The sequence below is a fragment of the Embiotoca jacksoni genome, unplaced genomic scaffold (assembly GCF_022577435.1).
Source record: "Embiotoca jacksoni isolate LCO1_2020_lvr unplaced genomic scaffold, fEmbJac1.0.p SCAF_19, whole genome shotgun sequence".
NCBI classification, from domain to species: Eukaryota; Metazoa; Chordata; class Actinopteri; family Embiotocidae; genus Embiotoca; species Embiotoca jacksoni.
Window position 1 is genome coordinate 10,348,308 of NW_027185329.1, and position 24,021 is coordinate 10,372,328.

General features: G+C 40.5%; 1 long non-coding RNA gene across 1 annotated transcript; it reads right to left on the reverse strand.

The window, feature by feature from the left end:
• Positions 1 to 22,244: 22,244 nt before the first annotated feature.
• Positions 22,245 to 23,641, reverse strand: LOC138200606 (uncharacterized). Its single transcript, XR_011178410.1, has 2 exons — positions 23,511 to 23,641; positions 22,245 to 23,157 (listed from the first exon to the last, which is right to left on the reverse strand). It is a non-coding gene; the product is annotated as an uncharacterized lncRNA (long non-coding RNA).
• Positions 23,642 to 24,021: the final 380 nt, after the last annotated feature.

Below are 24,021 nucleotides of genomic sequence, written 5' to 3' on the forward strand. Positions count from 1 at the left end.
ACACACTATAATCAATACAGTTACTGACATGTGCTGACAACAACTTAACACAATTGAACAGGATGCTACAATCTGATACGCTCCACTAAAAGCACATTCAGCACAAATCACAGACTTCACCTCCCAAAGGTCTCACTGGTTCACAGAATGCTATGCTAACTCTATGCATGCTGTGCTCACACACCCGATTAAGACATCACCTAGTACAAAGCCTCAGCAACAGGGTGAGAGTGTGCAGTGTCTCACTGGGGGTTTCAAGTGGGGACGCCTCTCTTCACTGGTGTTTTGCCGAGTTAGACCCACGATACCTCAGGAAAGCTCAACAGCTGTCCGGGCATCCCAGAACTACTCCCCTCAATATTCACACCCACCACCCTGCTCTACCTGCTTTACCTCTACAGTAGTAGGACGCCTTGGAACTTCTGCTCCTGAGGCGATGCTTCGCTGTGGAGAAACTTCTCAGAGGCTCCTTGTGTGCAGGAGAGGGTTCAACAAAAAGTTTGAAGGCTTTTCGTTTAAACAAGTTGAACTGCCACGCGGCCACTCGGCCGTTTAGTGCCCTGACCGATGATCTGTTGGCCTGCCACGTTTGCTAATGTTGACATTTATTTAATTTCTGCCTTCACCTTTCAACTTTGCATCAAGAGGATCATGGGAGAAATTCTGTTTATGAAAAGTTATTTGGGCGATAAAAAATGTTTGGGCCTGAATCAGTAACTTTTGAATCTAAATCATCAAGGACAAACTAATTATTATTATTTTATTCATTTTGTTTTAATCGACACAATGCTGACTCATTCTGAGAAGCCTAAGTTGCCCAGAGTTGGGCGGCCCTTCTTGCATTTGCCCAATCCATATGGCCAGATGGTACTGTGTGCATGATTTGAAATTGTTTTTCTGACACCAATTTTGTCTCATTTTTGAAAATATTATATATATTATTATATCAAAATGCTTTGGATATTGTAAAAGCATAGGCTATAAAGACTCAACACTTGGTTCTATCACATTTAATTTACATCAATGTGAATTAATCAAGTAATGCTGGTTGTGTTATGTTGTTGCTAGACCTAATAAAGTGAGTGTATCATTTGTGAAGGGAATCTGTGTGTATTGAATAGAATATAAAAAGAACAAGCCCGAGCATAAAAGAACACAACAGCAGCAGGAATATTTGCATACATGTCTCTATAGGTCACGAGCTTGCAGCTGATTTACATATTTTGAGTTAGAGCAGACAAAGCACACAAGTCAGTCAACCGTTCTCTAGTGCAGACTTTTAATCCTTACATTCCCCACTATCTGACAGACATACTGTGAAGCAGGAAGGGTGGGATGCGCGTTCAAGAGCAACGATGGTTTTCACGGTCACAGACCGCTGCACAGGACCCTATAAATGTCATTATGCCGGGTGGGAGGAAGGAACGAAGATAGGGAGCCAAAGGTGGGATCATCCCAGCGATAATGTTTTCCACAGGTTTAAATCAAAGCCCACTATCTCTTACCCCAACAGTGGTGTCAGAGACAGAGGTTTAACTGCAAAAGTCTGGCACTCAAACCCAACATGCCCTCTCAACATTCTCACAGGAACGTTCCTGTAATTTGGGGATACATAGACGTGGGGGGAGGAAGGACTGATGGTGGGGTCGCTTCCCAGCCAGGGCTTTTCAGGAGGAGTAAGGTTCCAAACCATGTTGGTGTTGCACAACCATCTTGTGGACAGCCTGATCCTGGTTAGTGTTGGTCATAATTACAGCTAACAGCAATCACGCTGAGCATGGAACCTCGGTAAAATAACCCGAACAATTCTGGCTTTGGAGGAATTGTGGTTTTCCTTTTGGAAACTTCGAGGGTAGATCATGTTTCTATTTGTGGAGATATCTCGTTAGCGAGCAACACAGTGGGCAAGAGGAAAATCAAAACTAATATTTCCATGTGATTTATGGCCACCTTGAGTCTGTTTGGCGTGGTCAAGCGGTTTGGGGTTTGTATGCGTGACAACTGTGGAAGTAGTTGAGACTATCCAGACGATTTAAAGACGCTTTATCAGAGGAAATATGCTTTGAGATCAAAAGTGCTGTTGGACTTTATGATGAATTTTCCAAGTGTGTAGCATGCTGTGTGACACTGTGCAGTGACATAGCGGTTGAAATTGGCTGGTAGTGCAACCAAGAAAAAATATCAGCCTGGCTGGTGGCCAAGATTTTCAAGAGGGCTTCATTCATCCATGTGCTCGTATACATCTGCTGCTATCACTCAGTGTGTCTTTATGTTTATTTATCTACATCTCAGCCTGCCGCTGAGCATTGAACCGCAGCGATAATAATCAGAGGTGCTAATGGTTACTGATAATACACCCGTTACAGATAGTACACAGTTCTTTTAGCGCTCTACTCTCATACAAAAACAAACACACAGGGAAGTGCACACATACACAGAAACACACCCGGTCTGGCAGAGCTAATCCAAACGGCAGGGCTTCTCACTGACTTCCACAGGCGATGCTGGTGTCTGTGGCCCGCTGCCCCGAGGGCAGCAGCCTATCACTCTGCCCACAGGGTCTGACCGGACCCCCAAGCCCTGAGGGCATATGCTCCTCTCCACCATACCAAGCCATCACCTCGTCTCTGCTGCATTATTGATGAGTTCTTGTGCCCTGCGGAGCTCTCTGACAGCCGCTGCACTACAGATGGATTCCACTCTAACAGTTCGAAGCGAGACCAAGTTGGATTGGAGTTTGGGAGTTGTAGCAGTGCATGTATGTGCAGATTGGATGTGTCTATGTGTGGGGAGATAGAAACAGAAGAGTCTGAATAACAACGCATGAGTGTTTTTTGGCTCCTGCACTCTGCCCAGTAAGACTGTTTAGTGAAACAGTGTGTGGTGTGAAATCACGCTGTGGGTCATGGATTGAAAATGTTGATATGCTGTGTCTTTTTCTAACACTACTCATGAGGACTTTTGAGGACTTGGAGAAAACCTCAGTACCATATCAGCAACATATCCAGAGGGAAGGCTGTAGACTACCGGAGGGATTTCAAAGGAAACAGAGCTTTGTACTTACTCTGCGAAAAGAAAACTGTATTTTTCAGAGTCCAGGTTGTACTTTGGTCTGAGAACGTGAACTTGTGAATGCACTGCACTATGTGGAACGATGACGAGTAATGGTCTTGTCTGAGAGAAAGTTAGCTCCCAGCCAAAAGAACTGCAACCTTGGGAGCCTTTAACTGGCACGGATACCATAAACCCTCCTTTTTAAAAGCCATAAATCAACACGAGTAGACTACACTTTTCAAATAAATACCGGACTCAAGAAAAGAGGGTGGGAGTGGGACATGAGGGGTTGTATTTTGGGCAGTCGAGCGCTGGCAGTGGATTGGAGCTGAGGTGACGTCATGTGTTTAAAAATCACCCACACAGTGGTAGCTGTCCATTAGCCCAATCATTTGACCTTCTTCAGCACTCAAGGTTAAGCTAAATGGGATGTGTGGGTATTCTCAACAGTACTTATAGGTTATAAAAGGTAAAATCACCTGCAGACATAAGCATTATATTAGGATTAAGACTTTTTGCTTTGCTCCTGATTTGAGATTTAGTGCAGTTTGGTCCTTTTCAGGCGACAGGGTCGGAAAACATCAAGATAACACTTCGCTAGAGACTGCTTACATGTCCCCAACCAGTCCATCTTGACTGCTTTTTTGTGTGTGTGTGTGTGTGTTTGTGTTTGATCAATGGTTTGTGTGTTGGAAGAGTTGGACTTTGTATTTTTTTTTATTTTGCAACCTTACTATATTTAACTAAGTAAAACATTTTCTGCTGCTTCAGGTTAGATACATTTATTAGATTTTGGATTAAAGATGGCTCAATTCTTTGCACCTGAATTGGGTAGATCAGTAACAAATATCCATAAATACTAAGTCTTGTTTTTTTGTCTGGATAGTATTGATATATTATCAGACCCCCAAGAGCAAAGAAAAAAAATTCCTCATGGTTGGCAAATCACTCAATTTATACAGAAGCGTATTTATGCTCCATTAAACTTATAAAACATCACAGTACATCAGCTTTTTTAAATACAGTAATTTAAAGCATCAGTGATGGTGATTCTAAAATTCAAAGATCAGAATCAGATTTTTTTGGAATGGGTGGGCCATTCTTCACACTCAGAATCCTATTAATCATCTGCAGAGGTACAAGACTTCACAATTTATAAGTTGAAAAGGATTAAAAGAGAGATATACTAGAAAAAAAAAAAAAAAAAAAAAAAAAAAAGGAGTCCTAATTACTGTTTTCTAATGAGTTTATTGACCATTACAAGTCATTTATTGTGTCCTAGTGTTTGATCACCTCTTTATTTCTGACCCTGGCAACCACAGCTTGAAATCTATTACTATGAATATGATATTACCCTTATGCTCCGTTTGAACCTGTATAACTGTCGGGCTGAGGTAATTCGAAAACTGTTCAGCTGTTGTCTCCACTCCACTTGAAAAAACACCGGAAGAAGAGGAGAAACAAAAGAGAGAAAACAAGAGAAAAAAAAAACAGAAGTAGCACAGAGGTTGATAAAGTAACAGGATAAAAATAAATAAAGTAAAACGACAGGAGAGACACTCACTGGCATTCAGTCAGGGAGAGATATGGTCAAATAACGACATTGGCCGAGTTTGTGTACTGCAATAGAGAAGCGTCTATAACATGATTTGTAAGGAAGGGAGAGGATTACTTCTGGGCAACAAGCTGAAGTTTGCATACTGCAGTTAGCTCCAGCCAAGCTCAGCTAATGCTGCCTGTCTGTCTGATTCCCGGTGCTGTTTGTGGGCAAGGAGCCTGGAGACTGGAGCTGTCAGGGTTCTTGCCTGAGACGCCAGGCGCTCTCCCCTTCTCTCGCCCACCCGCAATTCACCCTCCCCCTCCCACCACCACCACCACCACCACCCACCTCCATCACCCTGCCGCAGCCTCAACCTCCCCAGCCGGTAGGCCAGCACGGCTCCTCCAACCTCTGTTTTGACAAGTGCTTTAGACATAATGTCACAGGGAACCCCCGGCCTGCCAAAAATGCTAACTAACCATAACACTAATTAGTCAGCGGGAGAATGGGGTTGGAAATGGTAGCTTGATGGTGGCGGCCATTGTGGGGGGACTTGGACCCGATCCTGATTGACAGAGGGAAAAGAGACGAAGAAGAGAGGGGAGGGAGTGGAGGTAGATGGAGGGGCCAGACTGGAATTTCAGGGAGTCCATTTCCCCAAATTCACTGACGGCAAGGTGGAGAACGAGGCTGTCAGACGGTGGGTTGAGTTTCGCATGATCTGTCCCTAGTGGGTTCTCCGCCCACTTATCTCCAAAGCCATCAGTGTCAGCGGGGTTACGTCTCCCATAACCGTTTAATGGTTTCATCACCCATGTCCCTAAGACATTTTATAAGACAAATAAAGTCCTTTCTCTTGTTACTTAGAGGTTTCTTTTTTCGTGTGGGTGTTGACGCAGTCGGACCTTTTGGCCAAAACATTAGAGCTGTCAAAGAAGATGGATACAGTATTAAAATGATTCAATCCTAAGCAATTTTTTGATGAATGACCATTAGTCATGCCAGTTGGATGACGTTTGGTCTTGCAGATGGTTAAAGTATTATTATTATTAAATGTATATTAAAAAAAAAAAAATTAAAAAAAGGGAAATTATGTGGTATATTCAGATAATTCAGCAAATAGTTGTACTAAGTTTTTCTGGTCGATAAAACAGGAAGTCAGATTCTCTTTCATGTGCGCAACAATCGATAATTCTGCTCAACTCTTGAATGACTTCAAAAGAGAAAGCTATTGTTTTTTACTTATGTGAAACATATGAAGAGGAGGCCAGTCATCGCCCTGCAGCTGCTTTCAAAATAGCAAACACATGTTGTCAGCAGAGTAATGACAGTCATGATTGGCCCCTCACACCCACATGAGGAGGACAGTGGAGCGAGAAACCCTGTCCCTGAATGATGCCTCCAAGCTCTCAAAAATCCATGTGGTCTACCGAGAGAATTTTCCCCCACAAAAGTCATCTTCATGGGCACACTGAGTTATTTGCTTGGATTGGCTGCATGGCGGCAGTGAGGCAACGGAGACAAGAGAGAATACAGTCAATGAACTTTGTAACATTTGTCTCATAATGTGCCAAAAATAAACCAGAGTACATTTTGCATAAAAAATGTCTGCAAAAAAATATAGACAGGTCAGTGAATTCCAGCAGCATCTTTAAAGTAAAATACATGACATTCAACTTTTCATAAACTGCAGAAGTAGTCATGCAAATAAGACCAGAGAGAAGTAGCAGAGATTGTGTGTGGTTTCTTCTAACACTTTACCCATTACAGTCTGACTTAGAGAAAACACGATTGGACTGGGGACGTGATGTGTTCAATGTTTAAAGCTACAGGAGGTTTGTGCTTGTGGTTTGTTTAAATATCATGCAACCGCTACCGGAGTTTATTGTTAATGGCATTAGTTGGGTTTCCAAAATGAGCCACAGCGCCTTCCTGTTACTCATCCAATGGGCTCATCAGTGTCTTTTCCTGACAGTGAAGTTGAATATCAGAACCTTAACATAAACTGTCCCAATCAAAGTTGTATGCGTGGCGCCTGAGTCACTTGCGAGTGAAGGAGGAACAGCTATATCGTGTTGACTTTGGTGGGAAATTAAAGGAACGCCGCAAGTTGTGCATAAAGTTGAACTGAATAACAATACATTTAATCTGGGTCATTAATCAAACATGAATACTCCTTATAAATACAATTGCAGGCGCACATTGCATAGCATCACACTTTGACGCTCATGTTACTCGTCTTGTGTGAACATATTCATTCTGCTTGTCTGCATACTACGCTTGGGCAAAGCTAGTTTCTTTAGTTAAACAATGCGAATTTTCATACTATAAGAAATGTGTAAATAATAAGGGGACCAAATTGTTGTTCACTGGTGCAGAACATTAAATCAGAGAGGTGCTCTTGTTTCAGTTTACCCATTACCTCTATCCCCAGGATGGATTCAACAGCATGTGATTTAATAACAACATTCTTGGACAAAGTCAAGGCAGTGGGATTTGGAAATGATGGGCTTTGATAGAAAGAGTATTTTTAAAAGCAGGGATATGTTTTCTATTACTGGCACCGGGAGCCAGAGAACGAAGTGGACAGTTGAAACACCCATCAACATGCACTTACACCACACCTAACGCGTGTATGAAGAGAAGGATACAGCCTTAGGGAAGTGGTATCGGACACAGACGTCATATCCTTGGGCTGCAGACTAAAACTCTCGACACTATTCTGTTACATAGCATTTCTAGACATATTAGTTGTGCATTATGTTCATCGAGGCCATTAACTGTGTGGTAAAACATCACTCTGATCCAATGCTATGTGAAGAAAGTATGATGTGAAATGTCATTATATTGGTGCTCAGTAACTGTGTCTTAATCATTAGAGGTTGTGAGATAAAATTTTGGAGCAGACGTTGAGTTCTCAGAATGACAGGCATTGTTACGAGCACCGTTATGCTCAGAAGTGAGACAGAAGTGGGATTTTATTCGAAAGCAATTCAAACGTATCACACTTCTTGTCACTGACAAAGGATGAAGAGATTTAAGATAACAGCAGAGTTGGGCAAATACAATAGTTATTGTATACATATCAGTAATATAGTATAAGCCTGGTATGAGTTGGGTGTAATTTTACTTCTCTGATGTTGCACTTGCTAATTTATATTATTGTACTAAAGGCATGCAAACAAGCTGAAGATATCTGACATTAGTGCTAAATAAAGAAAACACTCTTGATTCATTTGACCTTGATTTGTTCTGTGTCTGATGTGACACAATGGCCATACAACTTTTCTACTTTTCCCTCCTCTTTAGCTACCTGCACCCACACAAACTCGCGTACGCTGCCCTGACATTGTACCATAAAGTTTTTTTTACCAAAAGTTGAATCAGTTAAACATATTGTGCTTCTTATTAGTGATACCGCTGCACATTGATCAAATCTAAATGAACAAATAGATAAAAGGTAGAGACCCTCAATTTGGTGATTGTACACTGAGGAAGACTGCTTGTGTTGGTTCTGATGCTCATGTTTTTTTTGTGTGCCTGCTGGGGTCAACAAGGTGAAGTTTTGTGGCCTTCCGGGAAATTAGAGCTTATTTTGCATATTGGAATCAATAACAAATAGTGATTATTAAATGATACATCAGATTTCAGTAGTCGGGTCTTAAATGTTGTGAGTCCCTCTCCGTCCAGGCTTTAAAAAACTAAAGTATGTCTCTTGGGTTTCGATGCTCCATTAAAGTCACCATGGTGATGCAAGCTGTCAGTTTGCATGACTACTGCAGAGACTGACATCACGACTGCTAATTTGAAGCTACCACAGGTCAGCGCAGCACTTGTTGTGAGGTCACATCCTCAGATGAGCTCTTCCGGGACATGACAGAAGGCACAGCATCACTTCCTTTAAGCTGAGAAAAAACACAACTTGTTGTTTCCTCGGTAATTTGAACCACATGACAATGGAAGGATTAAGCCTTTGGCTAAGGGTCATTCCCAGAGTGCCTTATTAGTGGAAAAGGTTATTAGCACCACAAAGAAAATCCTGAGTGTCAGCAAAGAAACAAAAATAGCCACTAAGAGTGGAGCAAAGTTACATCACTGGACAGGATTAAAGCATTAGTCTGGATTCTTTCTCTCGGATAAAAAGGTACCTCTGAATCCATCGCCTGGTGTGAGTGTGGAACTGTAGGCCCCTTCCCAGGAAACCACATTTAGACTTTCATGTGTCTGTGAAATCCAAAATAAGAAAGTGAAACAAAAACAAAAACATTTTCCTCTGGTGTCTGAAATTCTGAAAATGTTCGGTTTCACTGTACATTGATGCAAAATGTTACAATTTTATCATCCTGTTCAGTTCCAGATGTCAGAAAGTCAACTGATTGCGATCGCGTTTTACATTTAGCTCGGTAAACGCACACCGCAGCCTGTCTAAAAATCAGATCTCAAATTTAACTGATCATTCCTCGGAAAAAAACAAGCTAGTCACAATCATAACTCCACTCTAAGGTGTCAAATCATTCACAAGTTTGTTGCCATTTGTCCGTATCAGAGAAGTCTAGGAGAGTTCATTGTATCTCTATGATTCACACTTTAGCATTCACATGCAGTGTAGAAACTGAAAATGCACTTTAAATGACACCTTGTACACAAGCAAATATTCTGCAACAGATCAGTGGGACTTCACCTTGACTCAGAGTGGACACATCCTGCAGATGTGACATGTGGAGACGTGACGATACCACACGAGGAAAAAGGCAGTAAAGGTACTTTTTCGTAAACTTTCAGTGATGTCAGTTAGTTGCACCTACAGCAACTATCTGTCTCTATGATAACATTTCTACTTATATTTTCCAAAGGATTATGGGAAATGTTGTTCTAAAACTCAAGCATCCCTCAAATCAAAGCAGGATAAAGAATAGTATTAACAGATATGACAAAATCCATTATTGTTATCTATGTTGCGCTATCAAAATCACAAATATAGTGGGAAGAACACTTGCATGGATATTCGAAAACACATGCACATTGACCCCTGCTGGAATCTAATGAAACCTGTTGGAAAATTAAGCAAATGTACATGTATAAACATTAAAGCAAATACATAAACACACACACACACAAGCAGCCACACATAAACACACTTCTTATTTCTGTTGCTTGCTTTTGATCCAGCAGGCCAACAGATGCCTCTGTGTCCTTCTCTCAGAAAAGCCAGTTTATACAGCCTCTGATTTATGAGGCTGCTGCATGCAGTCAAAACAACGCCTCTGACCCCTTTTCCCACAGTTCTCCTCTCCTCTGTCTATCAGCAGACGCCGGGTAGAGAATCTTTTTTTATAATAAGTGCAATAGCCGTAGGCCGATGTCACAAAGTATGTGCTAAAAATATATTAAGCATATAGGTGCTATAGGTCTATAGGTGCACAATTTAATGCATAACACCACACAAACGGGGCTGGAAAGTTTGGATGAGTTTAAGACCATCCATTATGCAATTTATTTATAAGTTACCAGACACAATCGTAATGGCTCTGATACTGTAAATTACATCTATCCTGTAAGATAAACCACTGTACAGCAATTTATTTTTGAATTAACTTAAAGACAAATTGGAGGGTAATTGTAGGATTATGAAACTGATTGTACTGGGAGACTGGAGCTGAGCATAAAAAATAAACATAAAGAACAGTCCTTCTCACAAACAGAAACAGACCTTAAAACAGATACAGATAATAAATGAGGAGAAAAAAACAGACTCGCATTGAAAAGGGGGAAAAGAACAGAGAACATTTTTGGGCTGCAGGAACATGTGTCTAATTCCTCAAAGGCCCATCTGGTCTTGTAAAACAGAGTTTAATATGTGCAGTAGGTCAAATAAAAAGGTTACAATGGGCAGAAAAATAGGCCAAATAAACAAATTCCAAAATGAGCAATCAGGTGAGACATTCGTAATGGAGAAATCAAACCTGGCATTGACAAATTGAAAACTGGCCCCTGTAAACTGTAGGAAATCTGGTATTACATGAATTATTTGACTATTTACAGAGGGGAGGGGGTACAAAAAAATGTTTCTTTCCTTTTCCTTTCTCTTCCTTTGAAAATGCATCACTTCCTGGTTTTTGACCAATAGGCATTCACACTAATGGGGATCCAGACTGAGTTCCCAATCACATACTTTTCCTTTTTCCTTTTAGTCCGTATTGCAGCTGCCATTACAAAGTATGTATAATTGGGACATACTACTTCATCTTAAAAATGCAGCTTGAACATTGATCGTATCGATCACAATCTGTAGCACGAAATTAGACGTAAAAAAGAAGCCACCAACTCTCTGCAGCTCGGTCGATGTGACATATCTTGCGCTACAGAGGATTGTGTGTCAGAAAAGCCAGAGTAGCATGCTGGCCTGCACACTGCAAAATACCACTGGATGTAGTAGGGCATCCTGGTACTTTTGGCATACTACATTTCACATACTATGTACACTAAATCTGTTTCTGGCATACTAAATGGTATGATAGTATAGGTATTGGAATGCACAGCTATCCTCCTGCTCAACTATAAAGTACAACACAATAAAGGTGTGCAAACCACTGCTAAAGATGATCCTGAAGAAAACCTGTGTGGGCCACAACATGTTGGTAATTTTAAATACATATTTCCATGTAAAATAAAGGCATTTTAATTTTTCATGAACCCTACGCTGTGCCTGATTGTTTGGAAGGAAACTTGTATTTTACATTTTGGTCTGAGACCATATTCCACAAGAGCCCTTCACAGTATAGAATTAGCCCAATCTTTCTATATGTGGTTGAATTTAATATTACAGAGAAATCATTAGCCAATGGTGATTTGAACAAATTAACATTTCTCTTCAATGGCTTTGATTTTAGAGGGCCTGAGAAGATTTCCGACCAACAAACACATGAAATCACACAAAAAGGATTCTTTTTTTTTGGTATGTTGGGGTGAATAGGTCTGAGTTCTTATGATTAATGCATCTTAAGAAACCTTTTTTACGATAGTAAAAAACATATTTGTAATGTTTTCTTTTACTTTTGTCTTGTTTAAACAAATCCTCGACCGAAGTCTTGACATCAGTGATCTGTCTCCATGTGTTTTCATTTATTGCAAGCAAAAACTCCCAAAACACCCATGAAATATTAAATATTTTTGCTCTGATGGACATTGTTTGTAGTTGAGAAGGTGCTGTGGAGCCAAGGCTGAATGATCTGGGTTACACTTTGCAGGAGAGCCTCATGGGTGCACAATGTTCTCTGATGCTAGCTGAATAGAAAAGTTAAGCAGGCCAACGACAGACCTCAGAGGGACGTTGCATCATGTAGATGGGTGTGAAGGGTCATCGGGGGTGATGCTGAGCCCCCTCCCCAGGGATTCACACTTCAGATGTCCACACCTCCCACTTACTCACTTCTTTCTCTCCTGATCTCTTGCCATCTTTTCCCCACCGGTGGCAAGTTCTTTCCGCCTCTGTCTCCACTGCCATGTACTCTCAGACCATGTATCTATAAACACATGCACACGCATATGTCCCTAATTACACGCAGCCAAACATCACACAATCACATCAAGACTCTTATCACAAACACGTGTCCAGGGTGGAACGTCCTTAGATCCCCAGAATTAATACTGAAAAGAATCAAAATATTATGTTCTCCATTATGAGTGCTGAAAAACTAATGAACAACAGCAGAAAATGAAAGAGTCTTAATACTCTTTCCTCAATCTTGCCAACAGCTGGAAAACAAAAATCAACCCCGCGTCACCTCAATTTCTCCCCTCAAAGACTGAAGAGATTTTGCAGAATTACTGGAAATTACATGTTGAATTAAAGCCCATTTTATCTCAAAACAGAGGGCTTGTGACAGAGACAAAAATATTATGGAGAGCTGGTAAAAGCTCTGCGTTGGCTTAACTACCCCTGCCACCCTGCATAATCTTACATTACTTTATTGTTTCAGTGAAATAGCGTTTTGTTTTGTTTTTTTTCAGCACTCAGCTTTCCTCCTAATTTCTCAACTTCTCTTTTAATGGACGGCATTAGTCAAAAGGGAAAGAGATAAACACACGTTTCAGCAAGACATTACAGCTCTTTTGGACTTTGCTTGGTCTCCAAACTTTTTGGACTCGCTGTTGCTCCTCTATTTTCATATCATGAGCGTTAACTCCAGTTTCTCTGTACCGGATCTCCCAGTGAAGCTCCTGGGCGACCGTCCAGACTGACAGTCTGTTTGTATATCTACTGTCACTGTCTGCCGTTCAGTGGTGTTGCAAAAACACACACACACACACACACACACACACACACACACACACACACACACACACACACACACACACACACACACACCACCTCCACTTACAGGGAGCCATGTTTACACACAGAGTCATACTACACATGCTGACCCACCCACACAGCCACCTGCCGTACCTACACACACACACTATGTTGGAGGTGATGAACTGTGCTTGACTTGTGCACTCTCTTCCAACAAATTGTCCACACCTCATGTTACAGTCAGTTCAGAGTGCACTTAATCACAGAGTGTGTTTACATTAACTCTAATGATACGGTTACAACCTCAATGAAGTGATACTTCAATAAACATTCAGGTAAACACCTGAAACATGTTTATTGTAGGAACTGTAACTGAATCAAGAGCTGGGATCATTCTACATTATAGTGATCTGGTGGTGTCTGCGCGCATGCGCACGCACGCACGCACGCACGCACGCACGCACACACGCACGCACACACACACACACACACACACACACACCTTGCCGCATGACGTAGCCCAGATGCACAGTGATGTGTTTAATAAAAGAGAGGAATGGCTGGAGGTGGAGGAAAAGTAAAACCTGCTTTTTGCGGTGACAGCAAAGCAGCTGTTACAACACAGCACATAACAGAACTCGAACTGAGTCAGTGCAAATTAATCAGAGCAACAAACACCAGCAGAGTTCTTCAGTTTTCTCATTACATTCACTGTATTATTTGCCTGCAGGCTCGCACATAATCGTAACTTTAGAATGTAACTTTAACTTACTTCCCATGTACATCTGGGTTTTTTGGGCGGAGAGGTGGAAAGCAACTGAGGTACATTTAGTCCAAATACGGCATTTTTGTATAAAATTTGGTTACTTGTACTTTATTATTTTAATTCTGTACAATGAGTGGCAGTCAAAGGGAGGACTTATAAGTACTGTACTTGGAACTGAAAGTACCAGGGCCTTTTCCTAAACCTACCAATGTTGTTATAAAGGTCCTTGTATCTGTGAGACCCTAGTGAGCTTTGACAAAATGGCAGTATTTGATGCCCTAGAATGAGAACGGTTTGACTTCTCCCTCTATGCCACAGGATATCAGTAAAAGAAAAAAAAATTAGCGAGATGTCTCTCTCCTCCTACACAGTCTTACTAAAACCCCCTGAGACAAGCTGGTTAATGACCTGAAATTCTGCAGGGCACAGGATGATACATCCTTCTTTCACTCGAGAACTTTCTCTGTCTCTATCACCCTGCTCTTGCCCTTGTTTATAGGAGACGTGTGTCTCCAGCAATCTCACATTTTCCTTGCATTTTGGACACGTTGTCTTTTGGGTCACTGCTCTTCGCACTCTCTCAAGTTGATTGGGGGGGGAAATGTAATCAGCCTCATCCAGGGTGTAGATTTGTTTTCAGCACTGCTAGCTTCCATTCGGCTCTTGATACCACTCATCATCCACCCAGTACTAAAGCAGAATAAAGTACTCAACAGCATTCTGTCATTAAACCTGTGGTCTGCAGTGCATATCTGAGTACAAGTTTCCAAGTTACTTAACTGAAGAAACAGCTGAGCTATTGTGTCTCCTCACTTCTGTCAACATCCAGCATCTCTGATGGCACATGTGCCCACACAACACTGATATCAGGAGGATATTCTGGCATCACTGCAGCATGGTAGGAATTTGAGTCACTGCAGGTCAGCAACAACAATTTTCACCCTCCATGAAAAGAATAGTTCAACATTTTGGGAAATACATTAATTCATTTTCTTGTTAAGAGTTACATATTTCTGATAAAACTCTAAAAATGAAGCTTGAACCAAAAAGCAATTCACTCGACTCATCATCCAGGCCAGAAGGGAGGGGAAACGGTTAGCCAGGCTTATGGTGCTTTTATCAACAATTGGGGAATGGGAAAGTTCCAACCCCTGAGTGGGAAAAATACACCTGAACGTCTGTCAAACTGGGAATACCCCACCATTAAAAAGTAAGAGGTTTCGGAGACTTCTGTGAAATAGGTTTGACGCCGCTTTACATGGCAGCTTTGTGGTGAAAAGAAGAAATGTACTCGCTCTGAAAATAAGGTGAAACAGCCCGACCTGGTTAGTCTTGCTTAGCTAACTTGCTCACTCTGCTAAATGGCAGCACATCAAAATGTGTAGAAATATTGTGTACAATTAATATTGACCCCTTCAGCTCCATTTCACAAATGGAAAGTTTTCCCAGTTCCCAGCTGCCTGAACGCACAATTAGACAAAGCGTAAAAAATTATATAATCACCAACCTGAACCTCTAAAGAAAACTAATAAATGTGGTTTATTTAAAAATTGGATTGTAAAAAACACAAGTTGTGGTTAGTTTTGTGTAAGAAATATTAGGCCTTATTCAAAACAGATTATTGAAATGTGGTGTTATCTGTATTTATAAGAGGCAGCACTGTTGTATTGTCCAATAAAAACACAATTCTTAACTTTACCGATAGACAAAGTGGGAGCAACAAATATTATATTTCAATTCTCCTTTCCAAAGGGATTACATCATCAAGAGCCAGCAGTAAATTATCAAAGTGTTGTTTCCAATGAGCTGACATTAATATCTCCAAACTGACCACATGCTGGGGTAAATGTTTACTTTATCACCTAAAGAATATCAAAACTTAATAAAGTAACATATTAGCATCCGAGGAAGAAAATCCTAACAGCTGTGAGGCTCAACATTTCAGCCATCACCGGAGGCTAGTGCAAAATGCATTCTGGGACACCTGGGCTACCCACAAGTCCACACAAGTCGGGTTGAGCAACATCACCTCCGGTCATTTGGACCAGTTTTGGCAAGACTTGAACTTTGAATTGGAGCAGTACTTGGACTGCGACTGATGACATTTCACAAGTCTGCGAGCACACAAGTACAGACAAGAGCACTGATTGAGAAAGGCCTCTTCTTCCCCCCGTTTTAAAGAACATAATGAATCATTTTTTTGTACCTTTTCCAGTATTATGATGTTCAACAGATGGAGGGAAAACAGCTGGTCGATTTTGAAAATGTCACACCCTACCATGGCTACATGAACAGAGACTGTAACATATATAAAATGCTGCCTCACAGTTACGCAATCAAATGTTGAATAAACCAGAGTGGCGAACAAAACAAAGGATGGAAGTTAAAGTCATTTGGAAAATGCACATTCATATAGGTCACAGCAGAGAGCAGTATATTTTCTCCCTTGTGTCTGTAATTAACTTATGTAGGGACAGTGTCCAGCCTGCAAAGACTCCGTTTGTGTCATCACTTTCTCAGTATTGACAGACATAAACAACACTTCTTCACCTTTCCAACAATCGAAACTTTGCACAACTCGATGGACAAAAACATTTGAGAGCCTCTGGCTTCTGTTCGGACAGTTGATCACAAAAAGCTGTTTACTTCATTGCAGCAGGACTTCCCATCAAATCAGACCGAGTTTCTTATTCATTTATCTTTTAGCTCTTTAAGATCAGATCTGGGTCAATATTGTCATAACATTTTTTTGTCAATGTTTGTACAACGTGTTTGAAAAACCACATGTTCAACACACCCTGCAGTGCGGCAGTAAAAGTTGAATTTTTCGTGACTTATGGAATTGACAGGAGTCGACTAGAGAGTTGTGGGTCCACTATGCAGCCGTTGGGTATGTGGGGGCGTTTGAAACTCTTTAAGTGTCAGACATCGTGTACGTTTTTATATTCTGAGTTCAGCTATACATTTGCTGTGTGGGTGGATCAGGATCATAGCACCAGCGAGTCAGACAATGTCGAGAATGTGAATCACAGGATAGAAAAAGTTGAGAAAAGTATATTAAATTTCACTTATATATAATTGTAAAGTAAGTGCGTTTTATGTTTTACTTTCCGGTTGCTAAAAGGATGACGTTTAACACAGCAACGTCGACTGCGTATTAAAGCCAAAGAGGCTAACAATTTAGCAAGCTAACCGGCGGGTAATGTAATGAGGAAAATTCAAAGACACAGAGGGGAAAATGTGGCCGTTGTGAAGATCAACATTTTCCTCTGACGTAAGGTATTATTTAAGTTATGAAGAAAAACTCTGCATAGCTAAAAGTACAATATTTAAGCTAGACATCCAACAAAAAAATGTACTTCTGTGGCCTCTGCCATTTTCATAAATGTCAGCAGACACGTCACAACTCGTGAACTGAGGGCGTATCGAGCATTTTGAGTTCCGACATCGTGAATACCACAAGAGGGCAGCGTTCATACGGACTCTAATATATAGGATCCCATTTAAACACAGCATAATATCAGACGGACAGATGCTAAATAAAACTTTTTTTTTTTTTTGTAAAAACATGGGCTGCTTTTAACGTATGCACCTAGTGGTTGAGCCAAGTTAGCTTCAGCAACTTTGTATTAGAACACTAAATTCTGCACATATTATTATTTACCTAAACACAAACTGTTCTTCAAAAGTACTTTATGGTATTTCAGAATGTGAGTTTCTCAGTGGAATCAGACAACTTTCTCCTCCCACACACACACACACACACACACACACACACACGCATTGCCTCCGCAGTCACCCTGTGACTCAGTCAGCTCAGTAAATCCAGTCTGTCCAATCGATTAGCCATCCCTCTCTATGCACCTCCCTAATGTTGGAGCTCTGAGAGGCCGCTGTGCTTCCCACCTGTTCGGTGCAGATAGCCCGTCATAATGCTTGTTACAGCAAATGTGACGTCCAAGACGTCCATTGAAAGGCGACATGTGATAATGTGCGAAAGTTGTAATGAATTCATGCCGACGGCTTTCTTTCGTTCTCCCATTGGTAAGCGTTGTAGGTTTGATGGGGAGCAGTTCATGACAGAAGACTGAGAAACAGCATCCGGCTGTAAAAACCCAGACGCTCTGAAAGGAACTGATAAGACTGGAGAAGCCACTGAGCAACCGCAACAGCTTACTAATTGAGGCCACTGTGTCTTGCTCAGCCTTACTCCCAGTTTGGGGAGCATCCCCTTTGTTTTTGCATGATTTCAGTAGCCAGATGCTGTATCGATTACACTGCTGCTAGAAAGTTGTCAAACTTTATAGGTGACTTTATCCTTGAAGTTTCTTCTGAATACAAATAAAAATGTCATTTTCTCAGTTTTGCCAAGATAAAGAAAAATCATTAGTATACTTCAGCCTTGCAAATTGGTGATAACTGCTTCTGAGTAAGCAAAGTTAATCAATAAACATTAGTCAACTGCATGCTCAGAGTGGTGCACAATTAAGCACTGAACACATCTTTGTGTAAAAGCTGCAAGTTCAGCGTCTTACCAAGCCAACATAATAGAAGAGAGGATTCATTAGCTTTGTGTCAACTCTGATGTATATATATAAACCTATAGATCAACCATCAAGGTAATATGCATTACACAAAAGTCTGTCAGGGATCCATGTCGTGAATTAGTCCTAACAGGTCAGTTTGGCAGCAGCGACAGCCTGGCAAGGTGGCCAAGAGCTGTAAATCTTACGAATTAAAAGACAGAGACTAACAGTTGTTTTAAATTAGACAAAGATATACAACTGAATACAGAGCCAAGGGGCAAAGGGCTTGTTTTTTGTTTTTGTTTTTTTATTCTCATGCAAGTATGGACTCTAAGTGCCGATTAAATCTGGGTTTTAATGCATTTTCTTATCTATTGAGTTAAAGAGGATGCTTTACATTTGGACTAAGGATTAGTCATTATCAGCAATGATGTTTATTTTTGTTATGAAATGTACAATTTCCTCTATGCGACAATTTTAAAACTTGTTTATATGTCACGTTTATCTAGACTCTAAATACAAAGGGTTGACTGGCAGCCAGTCAGAGATCTCAGGGTGGTCTGAAACTAGCTGCACTGCAATCCACTTCCAGTTTTACTGCAAATGTTTCTGATGTGAAGAATCTGTTCTTCAGCAGTCTCATTTCTAAAGTAATTAAAAGGTTTTTGGTTTGTTTCACAACAGTATTAAATAAGGTTGGCAGGTTATTTAGCCGTGGTTAAAGGTTTATGGCTTTACAAGAGAGAATTCAGCAGTAATTTATCATTTTCTATGTAATCGCATATTTGAAATGTCAGAAAACAAATGTTGCGTAACTGCTAGGTTAACAGGTTGTATTTATAAGACACATTGTGCACTTGTCTGACAATAGAAACGGAAAACTGTGTAAATAAGAACAAATAAATCAAGAATCCAGACACAGACTGAAAGCTAAAAGAAGAAATAGTTTTGCTGCAGACTGTACGTTACTAAAGTCAGTAGCAGTAAATTGTTTCATTCAGTATTAATTCAAACGAAATCACCATAAACATGGGTATTTACAAGAGAAATGTATGCAGGTTTCTGTGGCAAAACCAGGTTTGAAGAAGAGATAGCAAAGCAGAGAAAACAGCTGGACATGAATCCTAAGCAGGATCACGGTGCCGTTAACATCACCACACCAGCTGGAGGAGCGGACAATTGTCTCTGACAGTCATAATGAAGCCAGAATCTGATGGACATTCTTGATGAACATGAGGACAGAGACATTTCCCTACTTCCAAAAATGAGGAAGAGTATATTATTTGCAGTTTAATACCCACGTAGATATTTCATGAACAATACACTGCTCTTATTGGTGAAGACCAGTCCAAGAGATATTTTCCCCTCAATAATGTTCCCATGGTCAAAAAATACAAACGCATCTGACAAACTGACCTCAAGGAGATGTGGTTGAATATTTTGGACAGCCCAAAAAAAAAGTCCGGAGACTGTATTTGCCCCATAAATATATATATATTTTTAATACAGTATTTGAGATCTTACTTATGACATTTCATTATATTCTTCACTAAACTGCATCTTGTAGCCTTTTGTTTGAAAATAGCTGCACAAATATTTACAAGTATGGAAAATAAAGACATAAAAATCATTCAAGAAACCTTGAAAATAAGCGCACAATAATAAATTCTGATGCTACAAGGCTCCACAGTGGTGGTCTTTGTAAATTAAATTTCTCATCTGTTTTTTTTTTTTTTTTTTTTAAAGGTGCCTGCGTACATCCAGTGCTCTGTTTTGAAATGCCAAGAGGATTAATGGCACTGATAAGTGGGGTTGGTGTATTAAGCGAAGTCCTTTGAGCGTTGCCATTTCTATTTCAACTATAATTTGTGGAACACGGATTAAAAGTATTACAAAGACAAAAAGAGAAAAGGCAGAAAAGAGAGAAAAAAAGAAAAAGAGAAAGAGAAAGAGAGAGAGAGAGAGAGAGAGAGAGAGAGAGAGAAGGGACTGTGGCTCATAATGGATACAGTGCAAAGGTTCAGATTCATGCCTCTTTAGGGTCACTGTGCACGAACGCCGGTGAACTACAGCGAAACAGACGGAGAACAAACGTGAACACAGGCAGACATTCACAGACGCACACTGTGACTTTTTCTGCATGACTGGAGGTTCGTACCGCGAGCTGCAGCGGGGGCAGAGGGCAGATGGTGCCTTTGAGGTGGGAGGTTGAAACGTAGGAAGGTAGACGAGGTGTGTGTGTGTGTGTGTGTGTGTGTGTGTGTGTGTGTGTGTGTGTGTGTGTGTGTGTGTGTGTGTGTGTGTGTGTGTGTGTGTGTGTGTGTGTGTGTGTGTGGTGTGTGTGAAGCCAGGCTCTGGCTGAGCTGTTTGCAGCACAGCAGCACTAGAAAGTGAGATAGCAAACGGAAAAAAAACAAAAAAAAACATTTTTGGTATGCTGTCAAACATATTCTCTGAGCTGTAAAATCTGGTTGACTACTGATAATAAACTCGTGGGCCAGATCTTGTTTCTTCAGTTATTGTGAATTATTCTGCTTGTGTGGTAGCTATTTGAACATTCCCCCAGTCACACCACAATATGAATTTTTAACCAACAATCAAAGATGTACACATTTTCACACTTTTGAACAGTTTAGCCAAAGTTCACACGCATATCCACAAACTGCTAATTTGATGCAGTTACAATGTGAGATATGACGTCTCGCCACACCTCCCAGGCCTGTCAGGAAAAAGGTTTAAAGGCTGAATGTGAGTCTGAGACTGATTCATTAGAGCCTTTTATGCTGGATGGGTGATGAGTGGGATGATGGCTCCATCTAGTGTCACACTTGTCCTTATTTTGTTTTTTAGCATCACAGCTTTCTTTATGATGATTGTTCAGAAGCTTCTTATTATCCCTGCCTTTTAGAAAAAGTTCTATAAATTAATATTTAGTCAATTCCACAAACAATACACGGTGCAGGTTTGACATTGCTGTGTATTACAATTACAATTACTTTTTAAAGCTAATAGGTGATCAATAAAGAGGTTTGTACAACAATCCACTGTGTTTGTTTTATTTAAAATGTAATATATTGCATGAACATAATCCAGATTCTCTGCAGCCATTCTCCAGAAGTTAATTTGTCATATTGTCAATGGTATCTTTTCTATGAACTAAAAACCTCAATAAAAAAAAAACAAATAAAGAGTCACAAGATAGATATGAACTAGCCAGAGAGATGTTCATAACCCAATTTTTTTTCTTGTTGATAGCTTATTACTGATCTGTAAATAATTATTTATGAATAATTAAAATCACTACTTACAATGTATGAATCCTTTGGGTGCCTTTGGGAATTATTGGGAGATAAACAGCAACAAAAGCAAAATATTGTTTGACTCAAACATGTTGAAATTCCAGTAAAGATAAACTTAAAAACCAAAGGTATCTCACAAAAAATAAAAGTAGATCAGTGGATCTTCTACTGGTTTAAAATATTGAATTTAGTACATTTTGATTGTCTTAACTCCAAGGAATACTGGGTAGGATTAGTATGCACCTATTCTCTTTCATGCTCATCCCTTGAAATTCCTTTACTTGTTACATGAATATGTGTTGGCATCTGTGAACCATTTCCTTTTTACTTCTTTCGTGCCCATCTTCCAGAGTTTAGCAAGAAGCCAAGTCCTGTTTTTGGCTGTCATCAGGAGATATTTTTGGTTGTCTAGGAATTTTTGCACATTGTACTGACCATAAACCAGAGACCGGCACAGCCGTCCAACCACCAGCCGGAAGAGGCTGGTGGTTGGACGTCGCTGAGCTGCATAACGCTCTCCCAACCAGCACTGCTCCACCCACATCCAGCGGACTGGGGTTCTCCAGCATCAAGTACATGATTACTCCCGCCACCTTAAAACACTTAGCATTCATTCATGAGCAGAGAAAAGTCCAGGATGCCTGACACCTCATGATGCCCATTGTCGACAGGCGTGACAAGGATGTTTGTGTTATTTAGGTTCCCATGTATAATACCTGAGAAAGACAAGAGAGACCAATTTTGGAGATTGGTGGCTTAAATATAGTGTGGGGGAAAAAAAACTTTATTTGTTTGAGGTAATTGAATCGTTCCGGTTTTTGACATAAGGCAAGACAAATTCCACTAATTCTGATACTGTCATGGTGGCAGCCGGAAAGATGTACTCCCTGCATCCCACCACCTCAACACCTTCATTTTAAGCCTCTGTGTATGAAGGCTGCACCACCTTCTGCCTCGTCACTGAACTTTGGCATTGGTTGTATTATAAACTACTAAAGATAATAGACTGAATTATTATGCACCCTCTTTACACAGATAGAAAATTAATCTTTCAAAAATAGTAGAACCGTAAACCGAAAATTACAACTGCTTATTTCCACATTCAGAAAACACAAAATTAGCATTATTCTGGTTTGTCATTATATTTCTGGACACCTGACAATAACCTGCATCCTCTTTAGTTCTCTTTTGGTCTTCACCAGCTACATTTTAGGAAACAATATTACTGGGTCTTTATTATCTAAATGCTCCACTATATTTACTATTGTATGTCTGTCTGCTTTTTGGTGGTATATATACAGTGGGGTTTACAATAAACAAAAAACCAAAACATAAATAAAACAAATTTAAAAAAAAACCAACCCTTTAAGATGCCGTGATGATGGTTTGATTTGGGCATTTCCACAAGGGTCCGCATGAAATAAATGCCATTGTCTGCCCAACTCTGCACAGGTCTGTGTGGACCTCCCTGCAAAGTTTGTAACCACCTGTACTGTATGCACTGTGCTGACAAAAGTCATGTTTATTTTGAGGAGAAACTTGCAAGGAGATTCGCCATTCAACTTCAAAAATTCAAAGGTTCCGGTGGACATCAGAGGTGCTTTGATTTGTACATGCTTTCCGTTGATGGCGCCCAAACTCAGTGGGAAGTCCGAAGTTTTCCAGAAGTTCATGGTCTGAGTAATAGGAATGGTGAGAGTGGTGGTTATAACACCCGTAAACATCCTCCGAAAGTTCACCCAACATAGAATTCCCCCCCGACTCTGAAGGTCCCTTTAGCTCTGTAGGGTTTTGTAGCTTCTTTCAGCTCATTGTTTTGGTTTTCTGATCTGCACCTTAACTTCTTTGTTTCACTCGCTGCTCTCATGGCTTCATGTTTAGCCGCAGCAGGCAGCTTTTTACAGAGAAAACAATGAAAAATGACAACACCAAACACATGGCAGAAAAAAAATCCATTCATGGAAAAGAAAGTCCTCCTGAACGTGAAAGGTCTATGATCCTATCATTAGAATATGACCTTTACACATACCTGTTGCAGTGTGTTATCCAAGAATGCATCCAACTTGCCGACATGATAAAGATCCTGCAGTCTTACTGGAGATTCTGAAATGGTATTTCCAGGAAGGCAGGATATCAGCCTCACGCAGTAGCTCTGTTTGCCTTGTCCGCAGTCTGAAAAGGTAGGGTCTGAAATACACAAACATTTTCAGTTCAACATGGTGTCATAATTATGTAAACTATGGTTAGAACTTCTAGAATTACAAATTCTAATTCATGTAAAACTATTTAATTGCAGGATAAAAACGCCTGCCCTGTCACAGCCCTGTATTACGCTGAAGGGTGTAATGCACCCGCCAGTCCACTAGATGACAGTGTGTCACATCACAGGTCAGTTGACGAAGCACAAGTGCTAAGGTCCGTGTAAGGAGGCAGGTGGTGGCTCGTCTGTGGATAAACCACCAGACTTAATGTGTGGTTTTGTTTTCCTAAACCTTACCACAATGTTTTTGACGCTTAGCTGGGAAATCTGTGACACCGAA